Source organism: Astyanax mexicanus, chromosome 25 (genome assembly GCF_023375975.1).
Source record: "Astyanax mexicanus isolate ESR-SI-001 chromosome 25, AstMex3_surface, whole genome shotgun sequence".
Lineage (NCBI taxonomy): Eukaryota > Metazoa > Chordata > Actinopteri > Characiformes > Acestrorhamphidae > Astyanax > Astyanax mexicanus.
The window spans coordinates 983153-1009602 of NC_064432.1; the positions used below are offsets into that span (position 1 = coordinate 983153).

The 26450-nt window shown below is 39.9% G+C and overlaps 1 protein-coding gene and 1 long non-coding RNA gene across 4 annotated transcripts in view; one reads left to right on the plus strand and one right to left on the minus strand.

Moving 5' to 3' along the window:
- Positions 1 to 26450, plus strand: part of ctnna2 (catenin (cadherin-associated protein), alpha 2) — a 622967-nt gene that overhangs the window by 217483 nt on the left and 379034 nt on the right. The gene's annotated exons all lie outside the window — the stretch shown is intronic.
- Positions 1 to 26450, minus strand: part of LOC125787714 (uncharacterized) — a 350969-nt gene that overhangs the window by 9542 nt on the left and 314977 nt on the right. Inside the window, exon 2 of one of the 2 annotated variants that reach the window (XR_007429491.1) lies at positions 13643 to 13720. The exons of the other annotated variant lie outside the window; for it this stretch is intronic. This is a non-coding gene — a long non-coding RNA (uncharacterized LOC125787714). The remainder of the gene's footprint in view (positions 1 to 13642; positions 13721 to 26450) is intronic. 2 annotated transcript variants of the gene reach the window in all.

Genomic DNA, 26450 nt, shown 5'->3' on the forward strand with positions numbered 1-26450 from the left:
CCCTCCCACCACCACCACCCCCACCCCCATCCTCCATCCTCCATCCTCCAGCTTCTGAAAGCCTGGCATAGTGAGCTTCGCTAATGCGATTGACATTGATAGGTAGATGGAGCAATGGAATCAACTGTAATTGTGTTAAACAGGCAGACATGGATCTCAGGAGCGGGTCTCTAACTGTGTTAGCGCGCTACATATGTTAGCATTATGAATGCAGGGCTAAGCTCAACTGCAGCGATAGGGTGTGGAGGCCAGTGACTTGTTATTTGTTATTTGCCTCCAATAGAGAGCAACGGTTAAAAAGAAAGCAATGCAAAGTGGTCCTGGTAAAGGGAAGCCAGTGAAGCATGGATAAGAAGAAAAAAGTGTTTGAAAGAAACACTATTCTTAGCCTTGCATCCTAAGGCAAAAATTAATCGTCTGCTGTGTTTATGAACCAGGCGCTTTTGGAGAAAAGCTCCCCTGATTAGATTTAGACCAGCTTGAGGTGAATTTGAGGTGATTTGAGGTGACGTTTGGTAGTTTGGATTATTAACCACTCTCTGACAGAAAGAACATTTGATAGGCCCATGGATGATGGTCCACCCACGCAAGCAGCCTACGCTACTGAATACACCACAGCCACTGGGCCTTGACTTGAGCTTGAGCTCTTCTTTGGTCCTCCACCGCTCACAAGCCAAACCTCTTGTTTCACCCAAATTCATCTTCAGCAGATAATCCTTCTTTACAACAGTGAAGTCCCAGATCCTTTCATATCAAGAGACCAAAAAGAAGGCTTGGAATCTGTGGAGGCCGGCTGAATTCTCCTCTTGAGCCCGATTGATCCTGACCCAAGCTTTTTATTACTCACATTTACTATAATTCAATAGCCGTAGGTATAGGAGCCGGCTCATTGAAATCTATTGACATTTGGCTCGATGTCTCGAGAGCTATCTCTGTCTCCCGGCCTCAATACAAATGTCATTCTCCAGCCGCCAGACCTTCACTCACTTGTCCACTGTAGATCTGTAGATCACACACTTTTTTTACAGTTAATCTCCACTGTGTCCAACTAGCACAGAGCTAGGGCACAGCGCTCACATTTGTCAGTGTCTGTTCATCCCCTTTTTAACCTGGCGACGCCCTCAGTGTGGCATGTTGATTGAACTCAAGTCAACTACGCTCAGTCAACATTTAAATATAAATCAAATGGTTCATTATATAACTCTTTTTTCACACCACGCTGTCCACTATATCAGAGGGTAATAATGACTTTATAAGACAACCCTCAGTACGGTAATTCTGCTGCTGTTGTAATAAAGCTTATCTGGCAACGCGATTATCATTGTTTTGCTGAAGGAGGCAATTGGACTTGTTTAGCTCTTAATATCTTTGTTCCGAGATGTCCATGTAATGCAGGGTTAATAATCAAGTTGAAGGTGTGTTCATGAGCTCATGACGTCAATTATATGTGATTATGTCAGCTTGTGGGCACCTGTTGGTGGCTAGGTGGCCAGATCTGACTCTGTTATGATGCTGTTTGACTGCATGGTACCAATGCTACTTGACTTTACTTGAATTTGTTCACTTATTTTAGTTCCTGATACCTGGTTATTTTCCCAAAATGTACAGTAACAGATGTTGAACACCATCACTACATCATCGTCAGAGTGACGAACCAGTAACAATGAAGACTAATAAAGGGATAATGTCCCAGATGTTGGGTTGGGTGGTATAATGGTAACTACATATACTGCAGTATTTTTTATTTTTAATTATTTAAGTATGGCAGTATCTTTAAATGAGAATAGTGCCTAAATTACATACATCTCTAATGTATGACATTTCTGTTCTTTCGTTCTAGTACATGGCCGATTGAGCTTGTTAAAAATGTGCAGTTTAAATTAAAGGAAAACTTTAACCTGGATGAAGATGTCCGCACCTTAAAAATCAAATCAAAAAACACTTCTAAGACTGTTTACTCGACTGTGTGCTCTCAAATTTGGAGCTTTGTCTTCTAAATGTTAATAAAGGATGAGTTTTGATTATCAATTAAGTGATTATTTAGCCTGTAAGCTATTTTAGCTAGCTTATCTAAGCTGAGCTGGGTAACTATGAAATTACCAACCCACATACATTTTTATCATTCATACTTTTTCCAGTTGGACAGTAGCAGTTGTTCAGCAGCTAGCTGAGGTCACAGTGCAAAGTCCTGATCCTCTCAGGCCAATCAGTGCTCTCTAACCCTGCACTCACACTGGAACACGAAGAGTTGCTTGTGTCGCCCCGCATTTGTCGCTTGTGGGCGTGTCAATCTCAATGCGCAAGTGTATCATGGTCCAGCCTCCGACAAGAAAAAAGGCACAAAAAAGGAATCCCTTGGCCACTTTATTCTCCAGCTATAACTCCCAAACTTGCTGGACTCTTGGCCGTTTCTGCGATTTACCTGCGCTGGAAATGCAGCCTTTCCCGCAGATTGATGTGGGTCCACCCCGTTCAACAGAATGAACAAGGAAAAAAGGACTGCCTTGTATGTGATTGGTCCAAAGAAAAGCTAGAAGCCAATCAGGTTAGAATGTCACTTTACCGCATCATAATTCATTTGCATAAAGTTGAGAAAAATTCAGCTCCGTGTCGCTCTGTCGCTTTTTCACCTCTCGTGTGATGCGGCGACAAATCGCGCCCTGCCATAGGAAATGAATGGTCGCCTGTCGCTTTGTCGCTTTCCAGTGTGAACGCAGGGTAAGGCTTTACACATCTTGGTTCCTACTTGGATGGCTTGGAACCACATGGCTACAATTGAAAACTACCATGTTCCAGGTAGCAAACAAACAAAAAGCAAATAATCCAAGTAAAGTTGAGTGAATTGAGTAAAACAAGTCTAGTTGTGTAGGTACCATGAAGTGGAAAAGGGCCATGAACGTTTAAGGAAACACTTTTAAATACAACCTAGATTCTGCTACCTTTCTCTATTAACAGCTATTTCTGATTTGTTTTGTGTTAGAATCCTATTAAAGCATGTTCTGTGTCCTTCTTACACAAGCTCATTCTCAAGGTCATACTCCTAAAGCTTAATGGTCCCTAACTGTAAACTTGGCATTTGTCCTTGGCAGCACAATTTAATAATCTTCTCCATTCTCTCGATTTTTCTTTGTTTTCTTCCTTCTGTTCCTCTCTCTCTCCCTCTCTCTCTCTCTCTCTATCGCTCTCTCTCTACCTCCCTCTTACCTTAAAGCTCCATTGCAGAAACTCACCACCACAGCAATTATTAAGACAAAGCACCTGAGACCACTCTGCCTCTCGTGAATGCAACAAATAAGTGCCCTACTGAGACTTAAGTGAAGACATCAGTTGAGCAAGACTGCATCCACCACCGTCCCACTTCCGGGAATATAAATCCAGTGAAGAAAGGAACAGTTCTGCTGGTGCTGGTCGCACAGAGACTAGTTAGTGTTATGATTCAGGAGTGATAGCGGTCACGGACACCGTTGCTTCATTAGTCTTCTCAGAATCATAGAAGTAGAATACCACTGCTTTCATTGCCTGGCCTGAGCTTCTCTTCAGTATATCTCGTGTCCGGCGCTGAAGCCATTACTCTGTCTGTTTTTATGGCTGTAGCCTGTAAACACAGCAGAAGAGAAAACCATGACCTGATAGCATAGTGCGATTTATTGAAGCAGGAGCAAGCTGTTTGGGGAAAACACAGAATACGAGAGAGAGAGAGAGAGAGAGAGAGAGAGAGAGAGAGAGAGAGAGAGAGAGAGAGAGAGAGAGAGATGGGGAAACAAGCTGAGAGAGAAAGAGAGATCTCTAATACTAAATCTTAGAGATTTTGAAGAACTTGAAGAATAAGCCTGAGATACATAGCTTGCCATCGTTCAGTACAGAGTGCAGTTCTCTGTGTAATGGTTTAGCCAAAAATCTAATTTGCACAATTTTCTTTGCATCTTCTGGACATGTTTAATGACTGAAGTCAGCTTCTTTCTGTTTTGCATGGAAACTACAAGGCTAATTTAGCAAGCAATTAGTGGAAGCCTAAAGTACAGGCACACCTGTCCTAATCAGGTTGAAGAAATTAAGCATTGCTTGTAAAACTGTTTGTATTCAATATTTTGTTTCTTTTTTTTTTTTATTTTGAGGCCTGTTAATTCTATACTTACATGCCACACATTATGGAACATTATACAACAGTTAGTTCCGACCTCACAATCTGATTGGTTGAGAAGTGTTCTAGCTGTGATGATATTTGTGATAACAGCACGGCCTTCTCACACTAATCCTGTATCACTCCGCCGACGCGTTGCCATGTAATGGCGTAAATGCACAGGACAGCTTAGAATCATCAACGGCATCAGCAGCAGTGTTAGCTTAGCACAGGCTAGCGCTCAACCACGGCACGCTCGCACTCAGCCCGCAGCGCTGGCTGTTTTTTTGTGGAAAAAAAGAAAGAAAATCGCTCAGCTAATGCCGCCTGACAGCCAGAATGCTGAGCTAAAGCAAGCTACGCTAACCTAACCACAGTCCAGCCGGCTAGCTAAAACCAACACCACCCAGCAAAACAAGCAGAAATGCTCTATAAATGCGCAGCGTTCACCTGAAGACGACTCCACGGAGCAGGAGAGGAGAGTATCAGCGTTATTTCACCCTCCTAACGTTACCATCTTCACTTATTCTCACTTTAGATTTCAAGCTAACTTTCGTGGTGTTAGTCTGTATGAACCATACATTGTTTTGTAGTAAAGTTTCAGTTCTGTTACAGTTGTGGTAGAACTACTTGGCGGAAGGCACAGTCCATATTAAAGCATATTCATACTTTAATTTATTAAATTTCTTTGATTTATTTTCTTTATTTTATTTTGTAAAAAATTGAACACTCAAGGTCGTGTGTTATCACCAATAACATCACAGGTCTCCAGTAGCTACTGTAGTCTTCTTGCTCCAGTGAGCACCTAAAGGAACAAACTTTGGACACATGGCGTATCAGGGATGAGTGATTATAGTCAGGGAACAGGGGAAAACTTTGTACATCTTTGGCAAAATCATAACTGTCACCAGTACAGCGATCCTCCTCCCACTCTTCTCTCGTCCTGCTGCTTTCTTCAGCTCCAGGGTTCCTCCTCTCGTTCCTTTGCTGTCATGGAGAGGTGAGACTTTGACCTTAATTCTTCACAGCCTGTCAGCAGTTCCTAAGCTGGCCCGGCGGGTCATCAATAACGTCCGGCCCGCCACTGGCCCGGCACCGCCAGCACCCCTGGCAGGTCCTGGGAGAGGTTATTAATGAGATTAGCCTGAGTGGGCAGAGGCGTTTGTGAGTGAGAGAAAAATGGGCAAGAGATGTTTTTTTTTTTTTTTTTTTTTTTTTTTTTTTGGACTTGGAAACGTATCTGATAGAAACTTTGTATAAGTAATAGGGGTGTCACGATTCTCTAAATCCTCAATTCGATTTTATTTCCGATTTTAGAATCACGATTCAATTCGATTCTCAGTTTTCTTTTTTTTTACAGCAGAGATGCCTATGCCAGTTTTAGATTAGTCTATGGTCAGCCATTGGCTTGGTTCATCAAATTTACAATATCTTATTTCAAAAGGTGGGCTTGATATAAGTGATGCAAAGTGATACAAGTGATCTGTAATACACCACATTAGGCACTAATGGTCAAATTTAAATAATTTAATTAAGATATATATGTAATGCCATCTAGTGTCCATCACTTTGCTGCAAAAGCATTGTGCGCTTGTCGTCGTGTTTCCATTGCTTTACGTCGGTGTCCTTAGGTCTGTCAAAATGGGATCCTCATCCTCCCCCCCTCTCGGGGATCCCTGGGGGTATAACTTCGTAGGTTGATCTGTAGCTTGTGAAAATGGGTTCTCCCTCTCAGAAGATGCAGGTTGGGTTGCTAACCCTTTCTACCTCGTTGCCGTCACTCCGGGCTGTCCATAAAATGCATAAAATGTTCAACATTGTTCCTAGGTTAAAACTGCTTGAATGATTTGAATGACTCCATTTAACCAGCCGATATATAGTGCCTTAATAAATCTATTAAGCAATCTGTAGATTGATTTAGCAAGCATTCAACAATTGTAGTGCTACATGCCAATATCTTAATCAAGTTGAGTTGAACTTAAACAGATATAAAAGCCTTGTCTTTGTGACTAGTTGAAGCATAGCTGAAGAGATGGTGGTCATTGGTCAGTTTCCTAGGCAGGGATTAAGCCGTGTCATAGACTATATTTTCCTAATTGGAAAATCTCCTTTCAGTTTTTGAGTTAGCCTCCAAGCTGTGCTTTATTGTCCATACGCAACATTTTCAACAGTTTCCTGTTTCCTGTAACCTGTTTTCTGAAATCGACTGGAAGAAATTTTCACTCCTCCATGCAGAATTCTTTCAGCGGTATGATGATCAGTGTTTTCAGCCTTCTATCTCTGTCTCTCTTTAGTTTAAACTGGATTTCTTGGTCAGTCTCCAAGGCCTTACTTACTTTCCCTGCCGTTGATTCTGATACCCACTTACTGCTTGAGCGACACAACATTTGAGCATGGCCTGTCCCTTAGTGGGTATCTTGTTATAAATGCCACTGGCTACATTTGAACAGTTTGTGCACTGTTGTTTGTACTGTGAATCAGTGCACGAGGGGGGGGTGGGGGCTTGAGTATACAGCCAAAAAGATTCTGAAAAAGGTGTTGCTGCGACTAGTGCGGGGGCTGCTCATTAAAACGCAGTGGAGGGAAATGAATTAAGTAAAACACCTTCTTACTCCGTTTTGCCCTGGGCACAATCTCTTACCCAAAATCACAGCTTCAGTGGTGCTTTGAATTAATAGCATGTGCTTTCGCCATTCTTTTTTTAAATTGTTTTTATTTTCTCATTTCCCCCATATATATATATATATATATATATTTGGCCAGAACACACACAGCTTGTTATCCTCCCACATGCTCCCCTCTGCTGCTTCATTAATTGATATGAAATATTTGCATAGTATTCTGAGAAATGAACATTTTAACATTGCTCTCGCCGAATTAACTTTGACGTGTGCAGAACTGAGTGAGTGTGTATTTGTACCTCTTTGCCACATGCATGTGCTGCTTATTTGAATACGCAAAACCTTCACCTTTCTTTATTTCTAGCTGAAGTTATCTTGACATTTTTCAGTAGAGTTCTCAGAACCACAGCATATCTGCCTCTGAGTTTGTGTTCACATTCTTGACGCACAACACGTCGCGGCCTAAATTTTGCATAGTGATCAGGGTTAACTGCTGTGGGGGTTCTTGTACGAGCGCGGTTTATTTTGGTAGACTGAATGAAATCTCTACAGAAGTTGCGATCACAGGCATTTCAATGCGAGGAAGTTCTGGAGTGGTGAACCGGTAGCACTGCTAAGTGAAACAAGCATCTGCTTAATCAAAAAACATGCCTCTACCGCAGAAATGTAACCCGTCAATACGGATGAATAATTACGGCCCTCCTTCCTGACTGGGGTGGCTGTTAAAGCGTATTTTATTTGGTGAGTCATCCATACACACTGACTTAAAATGCATGCAGCCAGGAATCACTGAAGTGCTGCACATTATACTTTATATATTGTATATTTAAATGCTTAAATACATGTTAGTTGGGATATGTGTCTCATCTCACGTGTTAACTGAAGATCTGTGTGGAATGCTTGAACCACTGTTCAACTTTTCACAGCCATGCCAAAATTAAGTGTAAATAATTCATTGAATAATTTCATTAAATTCATATTAATATTGATCACACTGTATATTAAGTGTCTTTATAGTAAGTACTATGTAGTTACACGGTAATAATCCATGTAACTACAGTGTAACTACTGATGAAGTACACATTGTTACAGATTAACTACAGAGGTACAGGTTATGTAATTACACATGTGTATTAAGGTTAATTTTGAATTGTGTAAGTACACGTGTGTACCATGTACCTTGTATGTGTACTTACATATAATAATATGTAATATATGTGTGAGATAAGTTGAGTATAAACTTATCCATCAGCTATTGTCTAGTATGTAATTAGAGCTGATTGAGTACACACACATTGTTACTCATGTGTAAGTACACTTACTGGTACACATGTGTACTTACACAAGTCAAAATGAACCTTAATACACATGTGTACTTACATAACCTGTTCCTCTGTAGTTAATCTGTAACAATGTGTACTTCATCAGTAGTTACACTGTAGTTACATGGATTGATACCGTGTAATTACATAGTACTTAGGGACAATTACTATAATGTAGGACCTTAATATTATATTTACATTTCCTTTTTTTTATCATTTCATTAATACAGCAAAATCTCACACACAGCATATCAGTAATGTACTGATGTTCAATTTTATGTTCAAAAATTTGTATAGATGCATCAATTCTCTCACCAGAACTTCACATTGCATAACCCTAGACGACATAACAATGTAAAATCTAATATTACTGCGATATTACTCTTTCACCTCAGTCGATGTGCTTCCTTTAGTTCTTTTAGATTTTGCTTTTGTATCTCTCAGCTTGTCACCAAGAGAAAACTCAAAGCATGCTTTGTATTTGCTGCAGTGGAGTAAACGTGAATTGCACTCCTCCTACTGTAAGGGGAGTATTTATATAAATATTTATTATTACATATAATATAATAGTGCTTTAAGAGTTGCATCGACTGTCCAGCCCATAACCATATAAGAAAATTTTATTATCAAGAACAGAACATAAAGGACCTTTTTGGGGAAAAAAAAACACCAGGGAAGATTTTAAAGTTTTTATCAGATCTTAATCTTAAACATCAAATTTGACACACATGTAGAGGCCTATGTAATATTTGAATCAACTGTGCTATATCTACGCATTTAAGACCAAGTGTATGCAACAAATAGCCAAATTTGTGCTGGAGTGGCAATAAAACCCCAACAACCAACCAACTTTAAGAGTTGATTGCTATAGTGATACACTCTAAAGCCATTTAGTTTTAGAAATGGCCTATAAAATAATGACTCATAAAGAAAGTATATTTTATTAATTACTTATTATTTGATTGCTTATAATATCTAATCTTTTTTTTTTTTTTGTCAATGCCCTTAGTTTCTATAGACAGATTAATATTAGCTATTAGCTACTAACTATTTATCTTTTATTTAACCCTTTATATTCCCGTGGTTTTCTTTAACTTTTTTAGCTTTTCTCTCTTTTATTTTTTTTCCCTGAACTTTCTCACTGTTCTGGTCTCCAGAGCTCCAACCTACTGGAAAGCTTAGTTTGACCCTGTATTTATTCCATGCTTTTTGCTAGGTGCTAAGCATGGTGTCATCAGTGTATATGTGTGTGTGTTTCTGTGTGTGCAGAAATGCATTTGTTTGCGTGGGTGCATATATGTACGTGTGTGTGTGTGTGCATTCTTGTGTATATGTACACACACTGTATTTGTGTATGTGTGTGTGTGTGTGTGTCCATGCCTGTTGCCTGGGAGTTGGCAGAGGGTGTGTGTTTGTGCGCTCAGCAGGCAAGCGAGGCCGTAATTAAAACAATTAATTCAAACGGAGGGGAGCTCTACAGAACAGCACACATTAGCCACAGCCTCCTCACGCTGCTGATTGCGCCTATGGCTCAAGGAGATGTCAGTGGCATCGCAGCTAATCTGATTAAGTGTTTATTGTCTCTTAATGCAAAAGTGAAAAGAAAAGAAAGAGGGAGAGAGGGATAAGTGGATGGGGACGGGTGTGCTTGTGGATGTGTGCATGTAAGCGAAGTAGAGTGAGCGAGGGTAAGACTGATTACTTAGCTCAGTTCATTTGATCAAAATGTTAAGTGCAACAGATTTTTTTTTTTTTTTTTTTTTTTTTTTTTTTTTTTTACTACTTTTCTTTTTGCCATTTAGAGACAATTATGGATGACTTTCATTTCCAAACGACTGCCGACGCTCCCTCACAGGTGTACGAGACGATGCTAATGACTCTGGGTTTTAATATACCCAAGTCAAGACTGTGTTTTCTTACTTTATTTCTTTCCTAAGCACTAAGCAGTGGTGCAGTGCATATTTTAGGAATCCATTTACACTTGTAGTTATGCTTTTTTTATTTTTTTGTATTATGGACTACAGGGATATTGCAGAATTCAACCATTTCAAATCTCTGGCACTGGCGTACCGAGCCAATATTGGTCAAATATGGGCATCATGGTGGTGTTAGCATTGGCTTTTTTGGTTCAGGTCCATGTCTAGGTGCACTTGTTGTGTTCTCACTGGTTCTGTTTGGGTTTCTTTCAGGGATTCTTTTCAGGGTTTCATTTTTACAGCCTGAATAACTGAAAGATCACTCTACTGCAATCCTCCAAGTGGATGGTCAGTTCTGGTAGAGAGTACCCTGTACACAATTGACACGGTGCTGCTTTAAAAGTTTGTGTAGTGTGTTGTAGGGGTGTGCGATATGGCTCTAAAATAATATCATGATATTTCAGGGTATTTTTGCGATAACGATATACTTGGCAATAAAGGAAAACAGAAATAAATAATATATGATAAAATAATATAATGCAGCAAATAATATTGCAGAATATTTAGTGCATGCATATAAACTGCAAACTAAAACAATTATACAATAAATACACCTAAAGCTTCACAGTAAATAATAGACTACTTTTAAGACAGAACAGCCCTATTATCACGATATGGATTTTTAATATCATGATATTTCTGTGTCACGATATATTGTATACGATATAATATTGCCCACCCCTAGTGTGTTGGTTGTAATGCATTCTTGAGTATTATAATTGTGGTGTATAATTTAAGCTTCTCACTACCGAATGAGTTCAAAGCCCAATCTATATCCTGGACGTCCATGCCACAACTATGACTTTTTTTTTGACCTATCATCTCTCCGGACTCATGGAAGACATACATTCAGTATCCAATCTTTTGGTATCTTTGACATTTAGAAGACCTCCCTCTTTTGAGACTTAATAGCAACTAATTTTACTGCTATCAAATCTTTTTAATCCATTTTTATTGCATCTTGTGTATCTCTACATTTAGCTTCTAGGAATTGTGTATTGCTTGTCTTGTCTTGTTCTCTTAATTCTGTTTATTTCTCTCTCTACTCTGCCCTACTTTCCTCCATTGTCCTCTATTGTTCTTATCACATGCCTCCTCCTCCTCCTCTTCCTCTATTTCCTGGAAGAGCCTCTCTCTCTCTTTCTCTTTTCCTTGCTGCGATTCATTCGCTAGATTGAGTTTGGATAACTCTCCCACCAGCTATCAGACACACTTATCCTGGAATGTTCCAGAAGCAGAGGGAACAAATAAGCAGGGGGGTGCGCTAGCTATGCAGATGGCTGTCCCAGACAAGCTGGATAAATTATTCACCCCGCTGAGGCTAATGTACATTAGCGTCTGGGCGTGTGCTAGCCACAGGGATGCGACGGGGACAGGTATGCCCACACCTCTCCTGCTGGGAGATGCAGAGCTCCGCAGCTTATGTAATGCTCATTAATCCAGAAACAGGGCTTCAGTCTCGCTTGGGCCTTCTGGGTAGAGGGCTTAACGTGGGGGAATGGAGAGTGGCTAATGAGCGTAGAGCTGCCCTGTGTTCCGATTCCCGAAAGAAAGCCTTCCTCAGACTTCACCTCTGCACTTAGCCTCGAGGGAATCCATGCTTCTATTTTGAAGGACATTCGGATTCTCCAGTGGCTTGAAGGGAGTTATTACCTGCAGCTCCTTGAATCCCTGATTTGACTACAAAGTGAATAAAGCTGCCCTCGGTTCTGATTCCTAAAGGAAAGGCATTCCCATACTTCCCATACTTCACCTCTGCACTTAAACCCCATCCTCAAATACATTTCAATTCTCAGATTTCAAAGTTTCTTTTCAGCAGATCCCTAAATGCCTTATTTAAATATCAACTTGTACTTGTACATTAAGCCAATGCTTTGCCCAAGATTCCTCCTAATGAATTCACACCTTCAAGTATGTGAACTCCTGTCACTTTGTGCATGCCAATTACCATCGTTTCAACCACTTCAGTCACTTTGGGCCAAATGTTACTTCTCATCCTGCAATGTAGGAGCGCTGGGAGAAATGGGAAAAAAAAAAAAAAAAAATCTTATCACGATATATTTTTCCATATCAGCCGATATCGATATGTATCACGATATAAATCAAATCACTTTCTGCTACACTTAAAAGGTTTCTTTTTACTCATAAGTGAGAGAATAAGGGAGTTATGGTCAAAATCACTACCAGGCTCAGAGTCTTATGGACAGACACTAGGATGTCCACATCTTGCCAGGTGGGCACAAGGTGCTCAGACAGCTTTTAAATTAACTTTAAGAAGTCATTATACATCCACACAGGTCCACAGGCAACTACATACAGCAAAATAGAAGACTATATATCACAGCGTTCATTTTGACAGGTGATTTTGATACGGTTTAGTCTTAGTCTTTTGACTAAAACGTATAATAGTTTTAGTTACATTTTAGTCTAGTTTTAGTCTAATAAATTTTCGTCATATTAAAAGTATGTATAACGTGTTTTACTGTTACTGTTTTTTTCTATTTTATATTTGTTGTTATTTTGAAATTATTTACTGCTAATGTTTATTAAAATAGTAGCCTTTAAGTTTTGTTGCATTTAAATTATGCTAACATTTAAATATTTTAAAGCAAGTGACCTGTAATGGAGGTGGGATGTTTCTGAAATGATTCACTTCTACTGCACTACAGATTCATACTAACATTACTGGCTTTCAGTAGACTAGACTACATTACTTAACAAGTGTTAGCTCCGCTGTCTGATCTCGTGCTGCGCCTGTTCACAGCGCTACTTAAACGGGAAATAGAAAATAAAGTTTATCGAATCCTATCGTCCAGCTTATCATAGTTATCACAATATATATATATATATTTTCCTCGATAACTATCGTTAATCGTTTTATCGCCCAGCAATACAATGTAGATTTCTGACTATTGCCCCAAAATCTGTTAAGGTTCCTTGCTTAAAAGCTATCTTCTTTAACAGGAAAAGTCCCACATTGTCTGGCATACAAGACAGTAAGCAACATGGAGGTTTACAGAGGCAAACATCGTGAGGAAACCTAAAAGTGAGGGACCTAAAGATTCCATCTAGTCTGAACAGATTTCCCATGTAAACTTGTCTTTATGAACAGTCTGGAAGCGTACACTGGGCAATGTCACCATGACCATTCCAGTCCCTTGACCTAAACCTCTAAGAAAACTTGTTGGGTGACCTCAAGAGGATAGTCTACGTCAGGTGTGTCCAAACTTTTTTTGTTGGGGGCCAGAAGGAGAAATCTATTTCAAGCCACGGGCCACAGACTCTGTAATGAAACAAATAATGAAATATACCACTTTAAATAATACATTTTCCTGATTTTCATTTACACATAATTTTACTTGACTTACTATCTTTATCTATCTTTGACAGTGTTGTGTAAACTAAGATTTTTCAAATTGATGTTTCATTTCATGATTTCTCTCAATATTAAACTCCTTAATTACAGCAACTTTTAGACTCTTTGGCCCATTTTTCTGCGCTACAACTGCGCACTCTCTCCGCTTTTAGACTCTTTGGCTCTTTTTTCTGCGCTACAACTGTGCACTCTCTCCGCTTTTAGACTCTTTGGCCCGTTTCTGACACCTAGCGTTCAAACTTTGAATCTCACATTATAAAAACCTGCTTAACAGCGGGCCAACTTTCATTCTATTTCTAAAACACCTCACGGGCCGTAGTTTGGACACCCCTGATCTACGTACATCAATTTCACAAGCTGAGGAATTGAGAAAGATGCTTTGTGGAAAATGCCATGAGTTTTTAAAACGCATTAAGCATTACCGATAAAGGCCCAGAGCAAAGTGAGTTTGCACAAAGTGTCAGATGAAGGGAGTGTCCCACAGATGTGAGAAACTTGAGATTTGAGAGAACTTCTTTCTTGATCCAATTGATCTTTTTTTATTTTCCTTCAATCATTGTACTTCAAATAAATGTTGCTAATATTTTGACTGAAAGATCAAAAGGAGGAGCATCAAAGAATGTTTTTTTTCCCAGCTTGCTTTGCTTGTTTGCATTTTTACCAGTTGTGCCCATATTCCATATTTGCGGAGACCACTGTGGGTTGTGAAAGTAGCAGCACGGGATACGTGGATGGTTCCTGTTCGTGCTAGTACTGCACATAAACCTGCTGAGAGAGAGATAGAGAGAGAGAGAGAGAGAGAGAGAGAGAGAGAGAGCGAGAGAGAGAGAGCGAGAGCGAGAGAGCCAGAGAGAGCGAGGTAGGTAGAGTATGATATGTTCAGCCAAGTGGTGTAACAGATTGATTGTAATTGTTATTCAGTGAGTACATGTGGCTGCCTCCTGTGGCATACGCTGGTGAGGGAGCGAGCTGAGGAGAAAAGAGCGAGAGAGGAATTCATTAAACATCTGTGAGAAATCCATTTTGCTGTGTATCTTTGTGTGTTTGTGTGCATTCTAGTGCTTTTATCTTATAGCTTGCTTGTTGCATTGATGGTCCGAGTGTCAGACGGCTTGACAGAACAGTAAGTGTTATACACCAACGCCTTGAACATTGGAACCCTTATGTTGTAGAACCCACAGCCAAAGTCAGTGTCACTCTTCAAATCATCTTTTATTATACACATTCACAAATACATTAAGGCAGGGGTGTCCAAACTACGGCCCGCGGGCCATTTGCGGCCCGTTTCCTTTTTTGGAGCGGCCCGCGAGGTATTTTAGAAATAGAATGAAAGTTGTCCCGCTGTTAAGCAGGTTTTTATAATGTGAGATTCAAAGTTTGAACGCTAGGTGTCAGAAACGGGCCAAAGAGTCTGAAAGCGGAGAGAGTGCGCAGTTGTAGCACAGAAAAACAGGCCAAAGAGTCTAAAAGTTGCCGTAATTAAGGAGTTTAATATTAAGAGACATCATGAAATGAAACATCAATTTGAAAAATCTTAGTTTACACAACACTGTCAAAGATAGATAAAGATAGTAAGTCAAGTAAAATAATGTCTAAATGAAAGTAATCAGGAAAATGTATTATTTAAAGTGGTATATTTCATTATTTGTTTTATTATAGAATCTGTGGCCCGTGACTTCAAATATATTTCTCCTTCTGGCCTTCTGGTTTATGCAGTTCTATGGCCCTGTCCTGCTCTTCTTGTGTAATGGCCTGTGTCCTTGCATCTCTTCCATGCTCTTGAGACTGTGCTGGGAGACGCAGCTAATCTTGCAACAGCACAAATGTATGTGCCATCCTGGAAATGCTGGATTACCTCTGTACACCACCGCATGCTTCTAGTAGTGAAAAGGACACTAGCAAATCACAAAACTAGAATTAGTTTGGACGTCACCTGGACATTACCATGTTCTTTTTTGGGGCTTGTCTTGCTGTTTCACTTGCACTCATTTTCACAAAAGAAAGTGAACTCGATTCACAAACTCTTATGCTTCCTTACTGGGTAGATGATGAAGTTCAACATTTTATGTCATTCTATGATGATAAAATGTGGGGGAAAAGTGGGAAGTGCTAACCTCCCAAGCACAAGCACTGCAGTCGCCTCAAGTTCATCTTTTTTCACATCCTGCATTGCCTATGAATCGTGCCCAGCCAGCCTGGCACATCCCCACAAAACACAAAAACACACATGCCTTTGCTTCATCCCCTTTGCTGTGAGGTACAGCAACCTAGAAAAGAAAAAGCTGTTTCCCCTTACTAAATTAGCTTCCTAATATGGACAGGGAACATACAGAATATTGGCTGACCCTTAAGATACTGTAACCTTTAGGATGTTGGACAGCAAAAACATTTCCAGACTTCAGGAGGAACCCGTACTGATGGAGGATGCAGACTCTTTTTGCTGTGTGCGCAGCATGCAAGAAAACTCCTAATGCCTATAGCCTAATAATGTCACTGACTAGCACAAGCTCGCAGAAGCTTGGCATGCTCACAAATTACTCGCAAGGGACGGAGACAACAGCCAGCGTTTCAAACCTCTGCTTTCACACGCAAACCTCAAGCTCTGTCTTGCGGATACAGATTGGACATGTCCTTTTTTCTTTCTTTCTTTTGGGCATTAGCCGGTGAGGGCTAATTAAGGCAATTAGTGACCTTTTAAGTCAATTGCACAAATTAAATGAGGGTTGTCATGCAAGTTTGGGAAGGTCCTAGTGCAAGATTCCCAGACTTAATGCTCGATTTTATTGATTTTATTGATCTAGTTGTAGCTTCTCTGTTAAGCATTTCTTAAAGAAAGTCATATGGTAATGTTGCAGAATAACACAACTGCAATGCAGGTTACAGGTGTGAAGTGCCACATAATTTGTCTATGTCACACTTCTGTTTCTATAAAGATGCATTTCTGTAAAATGTACACTGTATGATGTGCCCTAAACTGATTTCAGATGTCATGGAAAATATACTAGTATTGTGTCCAATGGAGGCTGAAAATTGCTCTCATGTTAGAGGGATTTCTGCCATAGCTTTGCTTTATGCCAAGCTCAGACTGCACAACATTTTTGTCCCTCACAATGTTCACCATGTCAGATTAAGCAGTTATCTTCGGTTTGCGTCGTTCTCGGGGGACTGGCAACACTACACGTTAGTCACCAACCAATCATCGTCCGCGTCTTCGCGTGAGTTCATAGGTCATCATGGGGGAGAAGCATAGAATCTGATAATCATGCTACAGAAGCGCTTTATGTGATGGAAGTAGCGCTTTTGTGCTGAAGAAACTAAAAAAAAAAGGGGGAAAAGCGACTGTGGGATCATTCCTGGGTTCCTGGGTGACACGAATGGACATTACATGCTTTTTGTTCTCCAGAGAGAACTTAAGGTATGATAAAGATGTAGCTACTTAGGTTTCAGTGAATGTAAACAGAATACCTCATAGATTAAGTAGATTATTAGATGAAAGCACCGTCCTGCTTTCTTTTCCCGTGTTTATATCTGTGCGCCTTAAAACGCTCCTATTGGTCAGAGTCAGGGAGCAGGGGCGGAGCAGCATGTGTCAAACTAGGCGATAAAAGAAAAACAATATATAACATGCTTGAGTCTTTCCGTTGGACGCTCCGACGCCGTCGCTCACGTCAAATTACTGATCTTTGACTGTGTCACACTACACGGAGCTTTATCGCTCGTGACAATGAAATTCATATGTGCAATGTAATGCAATGTGTCTGCGCCGACAAAATCGGGCTAAAATTGTGTAGTCTGTTCCAAGCATTAGCATTCTTCTGCATGTATTTATGGAAAGACAGACATTAAGATCGAAGAACTAGAAAAGTAATATATATGTATATATCCTGACTATATCAGTGACTGTACGGTAAATAGGCTTTCACTTTCAACCCAGATCTTGGTCCTGTGCCATGCGATGGCCATCTGAACTTTAAACAAATTGCACTTAGTGTACAGTAGACATTTACAGGCATTTCTTCATGGGGCTCCTACTATCTTATCTGCTTTAGATGCATCTAATTGGGCCGAGATATCCAGCAGAGAGATTGCATCGCCTTTTCACCCTGCAGGCCTCCTTTGGAGTCTCTGATTTGTTGAGGCTGATGCTTGGCCGCAAAGAACCTTCTTCCAGGCAAGCAGAAGGCATCTGGTCTGGTATTGATTTGTGCATCTCCCCCTCCCCAGCCTCTGTTTTATTACCCTATTGTTGTTCTTCAGCAGAGCTGACTATGATGCTAATAACCAAGCCAAGCTCATTTTGGCGTTTAGAAACAGACTGATTGCTTCAGACGCGATGTGAGGGTGTGATGGAGGATTTGGTGACACCGAGTGGGCGTTTCATAGGGAGTGGACGAAAGGTAACTTGAACGCACCAAATTTAGAGCTGACCTTTTAAAGAAATATATTACTGTGGTAATGGATCGCGGTTAGGCAAGCGTAGCTGACCTGTACCTCGTAATGATTTATGGATCGCGCTTCAGCTCTGATGAAGGCGATGCTGAGGACATTGACACCTGTGCGCTTTTAGCTCTGCCACCCAAGCTAATGTGCTTTCGGTTAGCGATTTCCAATATCCAGCTCCGTTCCATGGCATTTGAAAGCAATATATATATATATATATATATATATATATATATATATATATATATATATATATATATATATATATATATATATATATATATAACTTCGCCGAACAACGTCGGCCAACCTGGCTGATGCACTTCTGAATCATCAATTTGCAGGAGGCTGCCATGTGCAAACATAGGCTTCTTGTTTTAGAAATGTTATGAGCCTCATATCTTTCTTCTAAATAGTATTATAACCCTTTACTTCTGGAGAGGTCAGTTATTGCATGTATTACCACGCTTCACCGACTGGAGGACTGCTGCTTAGGCTTTCCACATAAGGCATTGAATTAAATTAATCGAGGTACATATACTTATGGGAGTTATAGAGCTGTGATATATTTTTAATCACATCACAATCCCTCAAATGTACAACCACTCCCAACAGCAAATCCCAACAGTGCCATGTCCAGTTCTAAATATTTGCTAAAACTGGCTTGGTACCCTCAAAAGGCCTGATTTGTCTTACAAATTAGTTGTCTGGTTCAATTTCCGGCTGCTATGGCAAACCTGTTGGGAGCTGTGCAACACAGGCTGTTTAGGGGGATATGCTAAATGTTCAGCATCACATGTTGTAGATTCTTAATGTCACACTTGCACCCTCTCAACTTGTAGAGCATTCCTTTATTATTATTCATGATTATCCCTCTCCGTGCACTTTTCCTGCTTACCTCCATTTAAATTCCCCACCGCCCCATCTTTCCATATTTCATGACTGTTAATATAAATATTAACACAAGGGCTTGGTTTAAGGGCAAACTAATAGCCTTTTAGCTGTAGCTCTGAGTCAACCTTGCCTGCTGTAAGGAGTAGGGCAAGATTAGGTCCCAGAGAGTGAGGCGAATGTATATTTTTGCTTCTCAATCAGTTTGAGAAGAAGAATGTGTGCAGAGAGGTTCATATTCAGCGGTTCATTATGCTTTAAAACTTTATTCTACAACCCAAAATGAGGGAAAATTAGTTACAAGGTACAGTAGTGTTGATGTACTTCTGTAGCCATTCCATTGTAATGTGTGCAGCATGTGGTTTTACATTGTCTTGTTAAAAAATAAAGGTAACACTTTACATGGATGGTCCATTTGATGGCCTCTGACGCTCAACTGACACTCAACTAACATTTAACTACATGTCTATTAAATGCAAATGAACTAAAAGGTGAAAGTAAATGATTCTCTATTGAATATAACCCAACATTTAACTCTAATCCAAACTCTTATCTTAATATTTTAGGATTGGGTTTAGGGTTAGATTTTATGGTTGATTAAGGGTTAAGGTTAGGGTTAGGTGTAGGGTTAGATTTTATGGTTGATTAAGGATTAGGGTTAGGGTTAGGTGTAGGGTTTGATTTTATGGTTGATTAAGGGTTAAGGTTAGGGTTAGGTGTAGGGTTAGATTTTATGGTTGATTAATGGTTAAGGTTAGGGTTAGGTGTAGGGTTTGATTTTATGGTTGATTAATGGTTAAGGTTAGGGTTAGGTGTAGGGTTAGATTTTATGGTTGATTAAGGGTTAAGGTTAGGGTTAGGTGTAGGTTTTGATTTTAGGGTTGATTAAGGGTTAAGGTTAGGGTTAGGTGTAGGGTTTGATTTTATGGTTGATTAAGGGTTAAGGTTAGGGTTAGGTGTAGGGTTAGATTTTATGGTTGATTAATGGTTAAGGTTAGGGTTAGGTGTAGGGTTAGATTTTATGGTTGATTAAGGGTTAAGGTTAGGGTTAGGTGTAGGGTTAGATTCTATTTTGAATCATTTACATTCAACATAGGGTTAAGTTAAATTTAATGGACATTCAATTCAGTGTTAGTTGAATGACAGTTGAGCATCAACAAGGCCATAAAATGGACCATCCAAGTAAAGCGTTACCAATATATACGTATATATCAAGGATGGGAAATATGTGGTCTTCAAAGCAGCATATGTTGCTCCATCATCATGATATACTTTCCTGCTGCCATTACAAACGTACTGACGCAACCCCATACCATGGCATGACAAACCCTGGCTTGGCATGACAAATTCAGACTTGTTCCATGCATTTCTTTTTAAAAACATCTGAAATGCTGATTCATCATCATCAGATCATATGTTTCTATAGTGTGATCGTCTATGCCAGATGCCTCTGAACCCAGTGGCATTTTTAAGTGGCGTTGTGTACCAATGTTGTTATATCAGCCATTGTTATCTGAGGGATCAGCAATTTATAGTGTTTAGGTCATTCATCAACGCACTATGACTATTCTGACCACAAATTTAGGCAGCAACTCTCTTCGCTTATCACCAGAAGTTCATCACTGTTACCAGATTGCTGACATACGCTTGAAGAAAAGCACAGGCCACACATCCCAAGGAAAGCGAAAGCTTTGACAAGGTTAATTTGGTTATGTCTGAATTTACGGTATCTCCTGGAGCCAGATGGGACTGTGCATAATAAGCCCAGTGAGGGAATCACTTTTCTGTTTTTCCAAGACATAATGAATATGATCTTCTCTCAGTATGAGGCCTGAGTGGGATACGTGGCTGCCAGTGAAGCACCTGGGCCAATCTCACCCGCACTAATGAAATCCTGTCTGGGAGGAACTGGCTGGGGCAGAGGATCTTCAATAAAGCCACACATCCAGCCATTTATCTTTCAGTGATCATATGTGTCAAAAGGAAGCGCCAAGCAGGTCTTTAGTCTCGTGGCATAGCGCAGAGGCAATAGCTGAAAAGATGTTTTACTAAAGTGATTTTACTGGATGTTTTTTCTTTGGTACCCTGGGGCAGGGTGGGCTTTTTATAGCCAGCTTGTGTGGTCTGGTCCTTCTAACTTGTGAAAGACCTTGGATTATTGGACCAAAGAGAGGTCTTGGTCTGGATCAAGCTGAAACAAACAGAGTTTTCTTTGACAAGTTACAGACAGTTGAGCTAGACTTTTGACATACTTTAAAACAAAATTTTAGATTTTCAGGTATCTGTGGCTCCTTTTCTAACAAATGCATGCAGCTACTTTAAATAACATCCTTCCTGTCCTGACATTTGTAAAAAATATACATACAACTTTAGTACTTAGTACTAGGAGATTAGTACTGCCAAACGTAAATTACTCTCCAGACGAGACTATCATAAACCTTAAGGCACTATGCTTGATGGCAAACTGTGGAGCAGTGGGAATTTTTTTCCCAGAATGATGGTGCTTCATTCAAAACGTCTTTGAGTAGTTGTGGATGATGTTAACTCTCTAAACTATAAAATTCTAAACTGAGACTTAAAAATATATACATGAATATATGAATACAAAAACTATAGAAAGTGTGGACGTAATCAGTCGTAGATATGAGGTAGTGCAGTAAAATAATAAATTAAATATAGGAGGTATCAGCAGATATGACAATATTAAACATAAACCTGTGCAAGTATTGTATTTAAGTTAGGTGTGCAGTGTAGTGTCCAGGGGTGCAAATGAACAGTATATACAGTAAAAATGCAAAAAAGGCAAAAGAGTCCCAGAGTGTAGATGTGTAGGGTGTTTTTCCAGTACAGCTAAAAAGGCTGTGATTAAGAAAGCACATATGAGACTCATTCCTCATCTGTCCTCCTCTCTCTTCCGGCTCCACTGGGAGGAGTTGAAGAGTCTGATGGCTCTCGGGACAAACAGTCTTCTCAGTCTGTCTGTAGAGCAGCTCTGTGACAAGAACCTGCCACTGAAACTGCTCCTTTAGTCCATGATGATGGAATGCAATGGATGAACATTATCATCCATGATGGAGCTCAGTTAGTTAGTGCAGTGTCCTCCTCTCGGACACATCTCGTCCCTCTTCTTCATGCTTCCTCCCCAGCACACCACAGCATGGAAAAGACAGCTGGACACCACGGTATCTATCTAGATGTGCAAATGTGTGATGCTGCTGTTTTTTTCTCTCTTGAGTAAGCTACAGCACCAACCTGCTACCGATTAAACTCCTGAGAGAGAGAGAGAGAGAGAGAGAGAGAGAGAGAGAGAGAGAGAGGAAGACCTCGAGAGACTCAATTATCATCGGGCCTCATCAAGCGAGTCAGGAGGAAAAGTCAGGGCTTCTTAACGCATCCGCTTAATTGCGCCTAGCTTGATTAGCCATTTCACAGAATAGCCTGTACGTAAATTAATGAGGATAAACAACAGGCCACACTCAATAGCAATAGCAGCTATGTCCACTCTCTTCTCTTTCTTCTCCATACTCACTTATATGTGGACAATAGGACAGTAATGGGACACCCCCTCTTGTTTTTTGTATTTACTCAAATCTAAGGTATTGAAGAAAATAGTTTATCTTGCTTTTGTTGGAGAAACTATTTCTAACGGCCAGAGAATTTGTGAGAATTGTGAGAATTTGATTGCGTTCAACTATAAGAGTATTGTTGGTAAGGTCACTTATTCACATCTCATACTTTTTAAACAAGCTTTGTAAAACTTTGTATGTGATGTAAAAATGCAAAACGAGTCTTGTGATGTTTAAACACTATTGTAACTTGCTCAGCCATTGTTTCCTGCAAAATCAACAAACAGTGTTAATCCTCCCGCTATGTTCATTTGTCAAGAACAGCAATGGTGTTCCTGGGTCAGTTTTACCCGGTGCATGCTTAATTACAAAAAAGATCTTTCTTTACAAGCAGTGTGAATATTTTTATTATATATTCTTAACTCCATGACTAATTATTCTATCAATATTTAGTGCATTGGAATAACTTACATCTAACAGGTAAGGGTTCAATTAAAAGAAAATGTCCATGTTCAATCAGGAAAGCTGTAGGTTCATGTTTATCTGCTCCAGAGAGTTCTATTCTTTTGGCAGTACTTCTCTGCAAGTACTAAGGACTACACAAACAGCAACAGTGCTTGTGATTTGAAGTAGCTGAATGCATTCATTAAAATGGATGTCCATACATTTTTGGACGTGTGTATATATATGAATTTCCATGCTCTACCTTGTTTTCCACTCTCTCTCCGTCCTCGCTTGTTCTTCATCCTGTCACTTCCTTTATCCCAGTCTTTTTTATACACACACACACACACACACACACACACTCCCGGCACTGAACCTGTAGGTGTCTTCATACTAGTTACTAACCCAGATTCCAAGTCAGTGGAGAAGGTGCTTAGAGACATGCTTTGCACACTATGGAAATGTAAACATGTTCTATAATGAGGCCCTACAGAAATACACACATACACACGTACGTATGTGTGTGTAGTATCACTGCCTGTGTGCCAGTCAGCAGCCGTTTGCCCTACTGTGGATCTGTGGAGAAGGCAGAGAGTTTAACCTTGGTTAGTTTCTGCAGAGCTGTAGGGAAAACAAGCGCAACAGTGCCATTCCCATCTTTACTGCAGGCTAATTCAGGCACTGCCTTAGCACTGCTAGCTCCTTTAGCTCACTGTTGAGTCATTTTGAACAGTTTCTGCAATACATATACAGATAAAACATCCCATTTTTTTATAAATCCATTCCCCTTGATTTCAGATCAGACATGCATGTCCACATTTACAGAGAGAAGGGATGTAGATCATGGTACAGCCACAGGTTACAACAGCACACTTTAGTCATTTACAGCTACTGCACGTTGCTGCGAGTTAGCTAGCTTCACTTATGGAAGGCCTTATATAAGCTTTCCACCGTAGTTAAGGTGTTTTTGGGCTTTAAGTTGTAGAGTCATCCTATATCCATGTGTTTGTTTTAAAATCACTTATTTATGTATTTAAGTTAAGAAGCATTAATACATAATAGATTACCCTAAAAAAATATTGGTTGTGAATTGCCCTAATAGTGTATTTTGCCACATCATTCCCTTTAACATACTCACTACTACTAATAGCACTGCTCAGTGCCAGAGTCCTGCACGGGTCCGTTTTTTGAGAACCGCACCCACCCACCCGCGAACCCGTGGTTATTTCAAAGTTAAATCCGTACCCGCCCGGACCCGTTAATATTCTACCCGTTACCCACCCGTGCCCGTGAAAAATAACACAAATCGAAAGTATTCCTATAGCGCAAGCCAACAAGGCTTCTAAAGGAAATAAGTGCCAAAATATTAGTAATATGAGACAAATATGAGAAGAAAAAAAAAAAAAAACATCAGTATGACAAAGTAGAATCGCCCTGTGCATGCTGTGCAGGAACAGTAGCCTATGTTCATTACGTAACAAATAAAAGACTACTAAAAATGACCGCTTATTCACGTGCTACCCACCTACAAAATTCAGTATTTGTAAAACCCACCCGTTTCAGCATCTATTTGGGTACCCGACCCGATGCAGGACTCTGCTCAGTGCTCTTGGTCTGTCTAGCATGATATAACTATGAGTGGGATGAATTTAATTATTGATTGGACCTTTCAGTATATTTGATCCACCATACTAGGTTCCATTGAAATAAAACCAAAGCTTTTTGAATTTGGGCATTCCAGGTTTACATGATGCAGAATCGACCAATCGTGGCCACAACAAGGAGGGGATTGAAAAGGCTCAATAAAAGCTATATGAGTGTTCACCCATAATGTGTGGCGACATCATTGGAAGCAAAAGCACACCTGAAATCAATGTAAAAATTGTTCCATCACAAATTATCTATAAAATGCAATAAATGAGATGTTCAGAAATAAAAGAAATAAAAGAGGATGCTGTCATTCTACCATTCATTCATACAGTATGATGATACAGTATGTGAAGTCCAGAGTAGCGGTAATTGCAGTGTAATGTGATGCAGCTCATTTCTACTGCTTCTTTTGTGTATCTTTTCTTTGTTCTCATCCATAATGAACATCTGTTTCACTCTTATATCAGCTGCTGCTACATCGCTATAGAATGACAGTCTTTGATAGCAGGGCTTTGATAGCACAGTGCTAGCATCGTCTTTCCCTCCTGATTCACCACACATTAAAAGCATGGTGATGGAGAGAGAGCTTGAATTGGAGTTGACGCTCTTCGTTTTTTGCCACAATGCTGATTGCTATTCGAAGTTGGCCTCCCGGTTTGCTCCCATAAGAACTCCTTTAGTGAATTATCATGGCACAATGAACTGAGCTGATCTAAAAAGACTGTCTATCATTATTTATCTTTTGGACCACTGTAGCAATCATCACTTGGCAGAACCATATGCCCTTTTGTAGTCTGGGGAGGCTGTTCACAGTGTAGAAATCTGGCATGATTTCTGTTTTTTTGCCAGGGCAATTAAATAGATGGTGAAGAAGATAGAAAATGGAGTGTGAAGTTTATTCTATTTGATAGCTGTGAGTGAAAGGAAGAAGAGGAAGAGGCATACCTCCCATCTGGGGATGCGCTGTAGGCATTTTGTTAGAGCTCGAAGAGCTGTTGTCATGCTGTCCTATCGGACAGACTTTATGCTTCTGACGAATGGCAGGAATATGTAAATAAGTAAATAAGTAAATAAAAGGAGGGAAGAGCGATTGAAGGATGGTTCATTCAATCTTCAAAGTTTTGTTTATCCTGCCGGGACATCTGACAGCTAAATAATGTCATTGTTTATAACTATAAATAGCAGCTGTGCCCCTCGATTAATCAAAAGCAGCATCTGCTGGCACAGTAACAGTAGAATCTCCGGATGAAAAAGCCCCCTCTCGTTGCCAGATATTACCATGTGCGCTTCAGTGTTTAACAAAAACATTAAATTTTAAAATAAAAAAAGGTGTTTGCAGTGATTTAGCCACTACAGTACACTGCATATTGTGTAGCATGACTGCAACCGCTGTGTACTGTATCTTCCCTGACATGCCAGAAGTCATAGGATAGCAGTATGTATGTAAATCAATGTATATATGCATGTAGGCGGGAACGGCCACACCTGTTTAAGCTGAGGTACTCCTGACGAGGTGAAATAAATTATTGAAGCTGGAGTGAGACCTGATAATGGGAGTAAATGGAAGGGGCATTCTGTACATTTAACAGGATGTGTCATAAAAATCAGTTTATTATTATTATTATTATTATTATTATTATTATTATTATTATTGGTGGTGGTGGTAGTAGTAGTAGTAGTAGTAGTAGTAGAAAAAGTAGTAGTAGTAGTAGTAGTGGTAGAAATGGTAGTAGTAGTAGTAGTAGTAGTGGTGGTGGTGGTGGTAGAAAAAGTAGTAGTAGTATTAGTAGTGGTAGAAATAGTAGTAGTAGTAGTAGTAGTAGAAAAAGTAGTAGTAGTAGTAGTAGTAGTGGTAGAAATGGTAGTAGTAGTAGTAGTAGTAGTAGTAGTAGTAGTAGTAGTATTGGTAGTGGTGGTGGTGGTGGTAGTAGAAAAAGTAGTAGTAGTAGTAGTAGTAGTAGTAGTAGTAGTGGTAGAAATAGTAGTAGTAGTAGTAGTAGTAGTAGTAGTAGAAATAGTAGTAGTAGTAGTAGTAGTGGTGGTG